This window comes from Triticum aestivum, chromosome 3B (genome assembly GCF_018294505.1).
Source record: "Triticum aestivum cultivar Chinese Spring chromosome 3B, IWGSC CS RefSeq v2.1, whole genome shotgun sequence".
Lineage (NCBI taxonomy): Eukaryota > Viridiplantae > Streptophyta > Magnoliopsida > Poales > Poaceae > Triticum > Triticum aestivum.
The window spans coordinates 1,721,333-1,731,936 of NC_057801.1; positions in this window are offsets into that span (position 1 = coordinate 1,721,333).

The following is a 10,604-nucleotide window of genomic DNA, read 5'->3' on the forward strand; positions in this document are numbered from 1 at the left end:
TAGGCGAGTACTTGGACTGCAGCTAAGCCTCCGAGTGAGAGGTTTGCTCTTCACTCGGTAGGATTTTTGATTACTTAGGCGAGCACTGGGCTGCAGCTAAGCTCCCGAGTGGAAGTCTGGCTTACCACTCGGCAGGATTTTTATAACTTAGGCGAGTACTTGGACTGCAGCTAAGCCTCCGAGTGAGAGGTTTGCTCTTCACTCGGTAGGATTTTTTACAAACTTAGGCGGAACGGATTCGCGGCTAAGTCACCCACTGAGGGGGAATTTTATTGGACAAAATAAAAAGTGACAAAAATTATGGAAGAACTATGACACTATTATTTTGAGGTCCATGAACTACAGAAGTACTTTATTGCAACTCATCCGAGTGATAAACCTTAAGTGTAAAATGGGCGGAGTAGTTCCGCGTCCAAGCTCGGGGCTCGTCGATATTATGCTCGACGTTGTAAAGACGGTACGCCCCGTTGTGGAGAACCTTGGTGACGATGAAGGGACCTTCCCAAGAAGGAGCAAGCTTGTGTGGTTTGTGCTGATCCACTCGGAGAACCAAATCTCCTTCCTGGAAGGCTCGACCTCTCACATTTCTGGCGTGGAAACGATGCAAATCTTGTTGGTAGATGGTCGACTGGATCAGAGCCATCTCCCTTTCTTCCTCTAAAAGGTCGACTGCGTCCTGCCGCGCTTGTTCAGCTTCTGCTTCGTTGTAGATTTCAACTCGAGGAGCATTGTGGAGAAGATCACTCGGCAAGACCGCTTCAGCTCCGTAGACCAAGAAGAATGGAGTTCTTTCGGTCGACCGATTAGGTGTGGTCCGTAGTCCCCAAAGCACTGAGGGAAGTTCGTCGACCCAAGCTCCAGCTGCATGCTTGAGATCACGCATCAGTCAGGGTTTCAATCCCTTGAGAATCAGGCCATTGGCTCGCTCTGCTTGTCCATTCGACTGCGGATGGGCGACTGAAGCGTAGTCGATCCGTGTGCCTTGAGAGTTACAGAAATCTCTGAATTCCTCCGAGTCAAAGTTCGACCCATTATCCGTAATGATGTTGTGCGGGACTCCATATCTGAATACTAGTTCCCTGATGAAGCTAACAGCAGTACCGGAGTCAAGGTTCTTGATTGGTTTAGCCTCAATCCACTTGGTGAACTTGTCGACTGCCACCAGTACATGCGTGAAGCCACTTCGCCCTGTTCTCAAAGGACCGACCATGTCCAACCCCCATCCTGCGAAAGGCCAGAGGAGTGGAATGGTCTTCAGGGCTGATGCAGGCTTGTGTGACATATTCAAGTAAAACTGACATCCCTCGCACTTATCCACTATCTCCTTTGCCATCTCATTCGCCTTTGGCCAGTAAAATCCGGCTCGGTATGCTTTGGCCACGATGGTCCGAGAGGACGCATGATGACCACAGGTCCCCGAGTGGATATCATTGAGGATGAGTCGACCTTCTTCTGGTGTTATGCACTTCTGACCAACTCCAGTCGCGCTTTCTCTGTATAATTGTCCTTTGATTACGGTAAAGGCCTTAGATCGACGGATGATCTGTCGAGCCTCTTCCTCATCCTCCGGAAGCTCTTTTCTCAGGATATACGCGATATATGGAACTGTCCAGTCGGGAATGACCACCAAGACCTCCATGATCAAGTCGACCACCGCTGGGACTTCAACCTCAGTCGGATCTGTGGCACTCTTGGGCTGTGGAGCTTCTTCGGTGAAAGGATCTTCTTTGACTGACGGAGTGTGTATATGCTCCAAGAACACACCACTCGGAATGGCTTCTCTCTTGGATCCTATCTTTGCTAGGTCATCAGCTGCTTGATTTTTCAGTCGGGGTATATGATGGAGCTCCAACCCCTCGAACTTCTTTTCCAGCTTCCTCACTGCACTGCAGTATCCAGTCATGGATGGGCTTCTCACGTCCCACTCCTTCATCACTTGGTTGACCACTAAATCCGAGTCGCCATAGACCATCAGGCGACGGACGCCGAGTGAAATGGCCATGTGCAACCCATATAAGAGGGCCTCATATTCTGCCTCATTGTTGGAGGAATCAAAGTGAATCTGGAGCACATATCTGAGCTTATCTCCTTTGGGGGAAACCAGGACGACCCCAGCACCGGAACCATTCAACATCTTAGAGCCATCAAAGAACATGGTCCAATGCTCCGAGTGAACTTCAGTCGACTGCTGCTGTTCAATCCACTCGGCGAGGAAATCTGCTATTGCCTGGGACTTAATGGCTTTCTTTGCCTCAAACTTGATATCAAGGGGAAGAAGTTCAATCGCCCATTTAGCCACTTGACCAGTTGCATCTCTGTTGTGCAAAATCTCTGATAGTGGAGCGTCGCTGACGACTGTGATGGAATGATCAGAGAAATAATGAGCAACCTTCTTTGTGGTCATGTATATTCCATACACAAGCTTCTGATAATGAGGATATCTCTGCTTGGATGGAGTCAAGACTTCAGACAAATAATACACTGGGCGCTGAACTTTGAGAGCTTTTCCTTCTTCTTCCCGCTCGACCGTTAGCACAGTACTGACGACTTGTCCTGTGGTTGCGATATAGAGCAACAGAGGCTCTTTGCTGATTGGAGCAGCAAGCACCGGCTGGGTGGAGAGCAGAGCTTTTAGCTCGGCAAACGCTGCATCAGCTTCTGGAGTCCACTCGAACTTGTCTGCCTTCTTCATCAGTCGGTAAAGAGGCAATGCCTTTTCACCGAGTCGTGAGATGAATCGACTTAATGCGGCCAAGCATCCAGTAAGCTTCTGGACATCGTGCACTCGCACAGGGCGTTTCATTCGGAGAATAGTGCCGATCTTCTCTGGATTAGCGTCGATTCCTCGTTCGGAAACGAGAAAACCGAGTAACTTGCCACCAGGAACTCCAAATGTGCACTTTGATGGATTGAGCTTGATATCATACCTTCTGAGGTTGGCAAATGTTTCGGCGAGATCAGCGAGCAGGTCGGAACCTTTTCGTGACTTGACAACGATATCATCCATATATGCTTCCACATTCCGACTGATTTGAGTGAGTAGACACTTCTGAATCATTCGCATAAATGTGGCTCCGGCATTCTTGAGGCCGAATGGCATGGTGATATAGCAGAAGCACCCGAATGGAGTGATGAAAGCTGTTTTTATCTCGTCGGGTCCGTACAGACGGATCTGGTGGTACCCGAAGTAGGCGTCTAGAAAAGACAGTCTCTCGCATCTCGCAGTCGAGTCAACAATTTGATCTATGCGAGGGAGAGGAAAATGATCTTTCGGGCAGGCCCAGTTGATGTGCTTGAAATCAATGCACATTCGGAGTGATTTGTCCTTCTTAGGAACCATGACGACATTAGCAAGCTACTCGGAGTGGTATATCTCTCGGATAAATCCTGCCGCCAACAGTCGAGCCACTTCCTCACCAATGGCTTTTCTCTTCTGGACGGCGGACCGCCGAAGATGCTCTTTGACTGGTTTTGCAGATGAGTCGACTCTTAGGCGATGCTCAGCCAGTCCCCTGGGAACACCTGGCATGTCAGCGGGCTTCGATGCAAAAATGTCCCAGTTCTCACGGAGGAACTGGATGAGCGCTTCTTCCTATTTCGGGTCGAGTGTTGTGGAGATGTGGGTCGGAGCTGCATTGGGGTCGGTCGGGTGAATGTGAACAGGCTTCGTCTCACCGGACGACTGAAATGCAGACTCTGTGGCGGGTTTCTTGGATCGCAGCAAATCACTCGGATCTGCATTTTGCTTGTATTCTTCGAATTCGACCGCTGTCACCTGGGAATCGGCAATCTTTGAGCCCTTCTGAAAGCACTCTTCTGCCTTTTTCCGATCACCGGTGACAGTGATCACTCCTTTGGGGCCGGGCATCTTCAATTTGAGGTACACGTAACATGGTCGAGCCATGAACCGTGCGTAAGTTGGTCTCCCCAAAATGGCATGATATGCACTCTGAAAATCCACGACCTCAAACGTCAACTTTTCTTTGCGAAAATGTTTCGAATCACCAAACACCACGTCCAGAGCTATTTGGCCGAGTGACTCGGCTTTCTTCCCTGGTATAACTCCATGAAAGCTCATGTTACTGGTGCTCAGTCGGGACATCGGAATGCCCATTCCTTTCAGTGTGTCTGCATACAGCAAATTCAACCCACTACCACCGTCCATAAGCACTTTTGTCAGTCGAGTGCCTTCAACAACTGGATCGACCACCAAAGCTTGCCTCCCAGGGGTGGCAATATGAGTCGGGTGATCAGATTGGTCGAATGTGATGGGTATTTGGGACCATTTCAGATAATTTGCTTTTGCTGGGGCAACCATGTTCACCTCTCGGTTAATGACTTTCAATCGACTCTTGCTTTCCACATCTGCAAAGATCATCAGAGTGGAGTTGATATGCGGATATCCTTCCTCACTGTCCTCCTTGTCTTCGGCCTTGTCCGACTCCTTCTCCTTGTCCTTAGACTGTTTTCCCTGAAACTGCTGGATCAGGAGTCGACATTGGCGAGTGGTATGCTTCGGGTAGATGATATTCCCCTCTTCGTCTTTCTTCGTGTGGATGTGACACGGCATATCCATCACGTCGTTCCCTTCTTTATCCTTCACCTTCTTAGGGTTCCAGGATCCTTTTGGTTTCCCTTTAAACTTTCCTTGAGTCACGGCCAGAGCCTCTCCAGGAGCTGCCGGTTCAGCCTTCCGCTTCTGTTTCCGACTGGTGTTTCCCTTTTCCGACTGGCTCGGCTTGTGCTTGCCGCTTCGGAGTCGGTCTTCTTCTTCGCCGTTGGCGTACTTGGTAGCAATCTCCATCATCCGACTCAAGGTCATGTCACCGGTTCGACCAAATTTCAAACTTAATTCTCTGTTCTTGACGCCATCTTTAAAGGCGCAGACTGCCTGATGATCAGACACATTCTCCACAGTATGGTGCAAAGTGATCCATCTCTGAATATACTCTCTGAGAGTCTCATTGGTCTTCTGCACGCAGACTTGCAACTCCGTCAGTCCAGCCGGTCGCTTGCAAGTTTCTTCAAACGCTCTGATGAACACTCGGGACAGATCTTCCCAAGTGTAAATGCTGCTAGGAGGTAATTGAGTCAACCATGCCCTGGCAGAACCTTCCAGCATGAGGGGCAAATGCTTCATGGCCACCTCGTCATTCCCACCACCAATCTGAACCGCCACTCGGTAGTCCTCAAGCCAAGTTTCAGGCTTAGACTCACCAGTGAACTTGCTGACTCCTGTTGCCAACCTGAAATTGGGAGGGATAACTGCGGCTCTGATAGCTCTGCTGAAACATTCAGGACCAGAAACATGCACTCGACTGCTTGTGGGCGCATCTCTGTCGAGTCCGCCTCGATGGGCTCTGTTCCGGTCGACCAAACCTTGCACGATAATGGATCGCGCGTCGAAGCCTGGTTCTCTGGGGTCGACTGGAACTCTTCGCCCCGTACTGAACTGACGCCTGTCATCTTGCTGCCGAGGAGCGTAAGACCCACCCCTCGGAGGGGAATTGGGCACTCGACGCCTATCATCTCGGTCGAGTTGGTCACCATATTGGTCTCGCCGATTCTCGCACCCTTCACGCCGCGGAGGCGATCTGGGACTGTGAGCCGACTGAACCGTATTCGCAGCGACGGATCGACTGTGAATTCTGTTGCGCGACTGCGACACGGCCGAATTCTGATCTCCTGCTGCCCGGAGCAGATCCCTAATCTGCATCAAGCCTCTGCCAGCTTCTGACTGAGAAGGCTGGATGGACTCTGCTATACGGGTCGCAGCTGCTAAATTCTGGATTGGGGTTCGATATACCTGAGTCGGCGGGAAGAGTTGACGTCGGCTGGTGTCGGGAACTCGTTGCCGCGCGCGCTCGTCGAGTGCTCGCTGAAGATTCTCCAGTCGAGTGCGTTCGGCCAAATTGGCCAAACGTGCCTCCTCCAAGGCGCGAGCCTCGGGGGTTTCTCCTGCGATGGGAGTACGCAGCGCATCCACGTTCCTGCGGCGAAGTTCCTCTCTTTGCAGAGAGTCGAGTGACTCGGGCTGGTACTCTTCGTGGTCTCGTGCGGGGTCGCCTCCGTCTCTTGCTCCACCATCACGGGCGAAGCCAGGGGGACTGCGGGGCCCGTCGACCATCAGAATTTCTGCCGCTGGATCACTGCTATCGCACTCGGATGCGGTCTCTAGGGAACCAGTCGACAGATCGACCAGGCCGTAGAGAGATTCGTCGGGCTCGATTGCCGCAACTTGGGTGGTGGCCGTCTGGCGAGCCACCGCGTGCCTCACCCACCGCTGAATCCTCGACCGGCCCGAGCGCTTGCGCTGACGGGAGACCGGGAGGGTGGTCGATGGGGATGTCGACTGATATGGGGTCGACGGTTGCCGCAGCAAAACGCCGCGGACACATGCGCGAAAATGTGTCGCACCGCGGACGGGGAGCGCATCAACGTCGAGTGGAGCCTCCTGGAGCCAGGCGGAGTCGTCGGCGATGAAGATGAGAGCGCCGAGACGGATCTCTCGACCCTCGACCAAAACTCCAGCAGCCACCATGATGAAAGTACTCGGAAGAATCGCAACTTCTCCACAAAATTGCTAAAACACCTGCCCCACGGTGGGCTCCAACTGTCGTGGTTCTAAGCCTGACAGTAGAGTAGGGGGTAGGTATGGAGAGGCAAGGTCCTAGCTATGGAGAGGTTGTAAACACAAGGGATGTACGAGTTCAGGCCCTTCTCGGAAGAAGTAAAAGCCCTACGTCTCGGAGCCCAGAGGCGGTCGAGTGGATTATGTGTATATGAGTTACAAGGTGCCGAACCCCTCTACCTGTGGAGGGGGGTGGCTTATATAGAGTGCGCCAGGACCCCAGCCAGCGCACGTAGGAGAGGGTTTAAGGTGAGTTAAGTCCGGGGCGTTACTGGTAACGCCCCACATAAAGTGTCTTTACTATCATAAAGTCTACTTTAATTACAGGCCGTTGCACTGCAGAGTGCCTCTTGACCTTCTGGTGGTCGAGTGAGTCTTCGTGGTCGAGTCCTTCAAGGTAGTCGAGTGTGTCTCTCGTTGGTCGACTGGAAGGTGACCTCTTCTAAGGGTGTCCTTGGGCAGGGAACTTAGATCAGGTCTGTGGCCCTACCCTAGGTACATGACCCCATCAGACGACACTCTCCCCTCTCGTTGCTATGCATCACCATGATCTTGCGTGTGCGTAGGAATTTTTTTGAAATTACTACGTTCCTCAACAGTGGCATCCGAGCCGGGCTTAATGTAGATGTTATATGCACGAGTAGAACACAAGTGAGTTGTGGGCGATACTAGTCATACTGCTTACCAGCATGCCATACTTTGATTCGGCGGTATTGTTGGATGAAGCGGCCTGGACCGACATTACGCGTACGCTTACGCGGGACTGGTTCTACCGACATGCTTTGCAGATATGCAGATATGGCCTCGGAACACTGAGACCGAAAAGTCGAGCGTGAATCATATAGTAGATATGATCAACATAGTGATGTTTACCATTGAAAACTACTCCATCTCACATGATGATCGGACATGGTTTAGTTGATATAGACCACGTGATCACTTAGATGATTAGAGGGATGTCTATTTAAGTGGGAGTTCTTAAGTAATTTGATTAATTGAACTTTAATTTATCATGAACTTAGTACCTGATAGTATTTTGCATGTCTATGTTGTTGTAGATAGATGGCCCGTGCTGTTGGTCCGTTGAATTTTAATGTGTTCCTTGAGAAAGCTAAGTTGAAATATGATGGTAGCAATTACACGGACTGGATCTGTAACTTGAGGATTATCCTCATTGCTGCACAGAAGAATTACGTCATGTAAGCACCGCTGGGTGCCAGGCCTGCTACAGATGCAACTGACGATGTTAAGAATGTTTGGCAGAGCAAAGCTGATGACTACTCGATAGTTCAGTGTGCCATGCTTTACGGCTTAGAACCGGGACATCAACGATGTTTTGAACGTCATGGAGCATATGAGATGTTCCAGGAGTTGAAGTTAATATTTCAAGCTAATGCCCGTATTGAGAGATATGAAGTCTCCAATAAGTTCTACAGCTGCAAGATGGAGGAGAATAGTTCTGTCAGTAAACATATACTCAAAATGTCTGGGTATAACAATCACTTGATTCAACTTGGAGTTAATCTTCCTGATGATAGTGTCATTGACAGAACTCTTCAATCACTGCCACCAAGCTACAAGAGCTTCGTGATGAACTATAACATGCAAGGGATGGATAAGACAATTCCCGAGCTCTTTGGGATGCTAAAGGCTGTGGAGGTAGAAATCAAGAAGGAGCATCAAGTGTTGATGGTCAACAAGACCACCAGTTTCAAGAAAAAAGGTAAAGGGAAGAAGGGGCACTTCAAGAAGAACGGCAAGCAAGTTGCTGCTCAAGTGAAGAAGCCCAAGTCTAGACCTAAGCCTAAGACTGAGTGCTTCTACTACAAAGGGACTGGTCACTGGAAGCGGAACTGCCCCAAGTATTTGGCGGATAAGAAGGATGGCAAGGTGAACAAAGGTATATGTGATATACATGTTATTGATGTGTACCTTACTAATGCTCGCAGTAGCACCTGGGTATTTGATACTGGTTCTGTTGCTAATATTTTCAACTCGAAACAGGGGCTACGGATTAAGCGAAGATTGGCTAAGGACGAGGTGACGATGCGCGTGGGAAATGGTTCCAAAGTCGATGTGATCGCCGTCGGAACACTACCTCTACATCTACCTTCGGGATTAGTTTTAGACTTGAATAATTGTTATTTGGTGCCAGTGTTGAGCATGAACATTATATCTGGATCTTGTTTGATGCGAGATGGTTACTCATTTAAATCTGAGAATAATGGTTGTTCTATTTATATGAGTAATATCTTTTATGGTCATGCACCCTTGAAGAGTGGTCTATTTTTATTAAATCTCGATAGTAGTGATACACATATTCATAATATTGAAGCCAAAAGATGCAAAGTTGATAATGATAGTACAACTTATTTGTGGCACTGCCATTTGGGTCATATTGGTGTAAAGCGCATGAAGAAACTCCATTCTGATGGACTTTTGGAATCACTTGGTACTTGCAAACCATGCCTCTGAAGGAAATATGCCCTAGAGGCAATAATAAAGTTATTATTTATTTCCTTATTTCATGATAAATTTTTATTATTCATGCTAGAATTGTATTAACCGGAAACATAATACATGTGTGAATACATAGACAAACATAATGTCACTAGTATGCCTCTACTTGACTAGCACATTGAATCAAAGATGGTTAAGTTTCCTAGCCATAGACATGAGTTGTCATTTGATTAATGGGATCACATCATTAGAGAATGATGTGATTGACTTGACCCATTCTGTTAGCTTAGCATTTGATCGTTTAGTATGTTGCTATTGCTTTCTTCATGACTCATACATGTTCCTATGACTATAAGATTATGCAACTCCCGAATACCGGAGGAACACTTTGTGTGCTACCAAACGTTACAACATAACTGGGTGATTATAAAGGTGCTCTATAGGTGTCTCCGATGGTGTTTGTTGAGTTGGCATAGATCGAGATTAGGATTTGTCACTCCGATTATCGGAGAGGTATCTCTGGGCCCTCTCGGTAATGCACGTCACTATAAGCCTTGCAAGCAATGTGACTAATGAGTTAGTCACGAGATGGTGCACTACAGAACGAGTAAAGAGACTTGTCGGTAACGAGATTGAACTAGATATTGAGATACCAACGATCGAATCTCGGGCAAGTAACATACCGATGACAAAGGGAACAACGTATGTTGTTATGTGATTTGACCGATAAAGATGTTCGTAGAATATATGGGAGCCAATATGAGCATCCAGGTTCTGCTATTGGTTATTGACCAGAAACGTGTCTCGGTCATGTCTACATAGTTCTCGAACCCGTAGGGTCCGCACGCTTAACGTTCGGTGACGATCGGTATTATGAGTTTATGTGTTTTGATGTACCGAAGGTAGTTCGGAGTTCCGGATGTGATCATGGACATGACGAGGAGTCTCGAAATGGTCGAGACATAAATATTGATATATTGGACGATTATATTTGGACACCGGAAGTGTTCCGGGTGGTTTCGCAGAAAACCGAAGTGTTGGAGGGGTTACCGGAACCCCCCGGGGAAGCATTGGGCCTTAGCGGGCCTTAGGGGAGAGAGAGGGCAGCAGCCCAGAAGGTGGCGCGCCCCCTCCCATGGGGAGTCCGAATTGGACTAGGGGAGGGGGGCGCGGCCCCTCTTTCCCTCTCCCTCTCTTTCCTTCCCCTTCCCCCTTCCTCGTAGGACTAGGAAAGGATGAATCCTACTCCTACTAGGAGGAGGATTCCTCCTCTCCTTGGGGCGCACCAAGGCCGGCCGGCCTCCCCCCTTGCTCCTTTATATACGGGGGCAGGGGGCACCCTAAGACACACAAGTTGATTGTTCCAAGCCGTGTGTGGTGCCCCCTCCACCATAATCCACCTCAGTCATATCATAGTGGTGCTTAGGCGAAGCCCTGCGTCGGTAGCATCATCATCACCGTTATCACGCCGTCCTGCCGATGAAACTCTCCCTCAACACTCTGCTGGATCGTG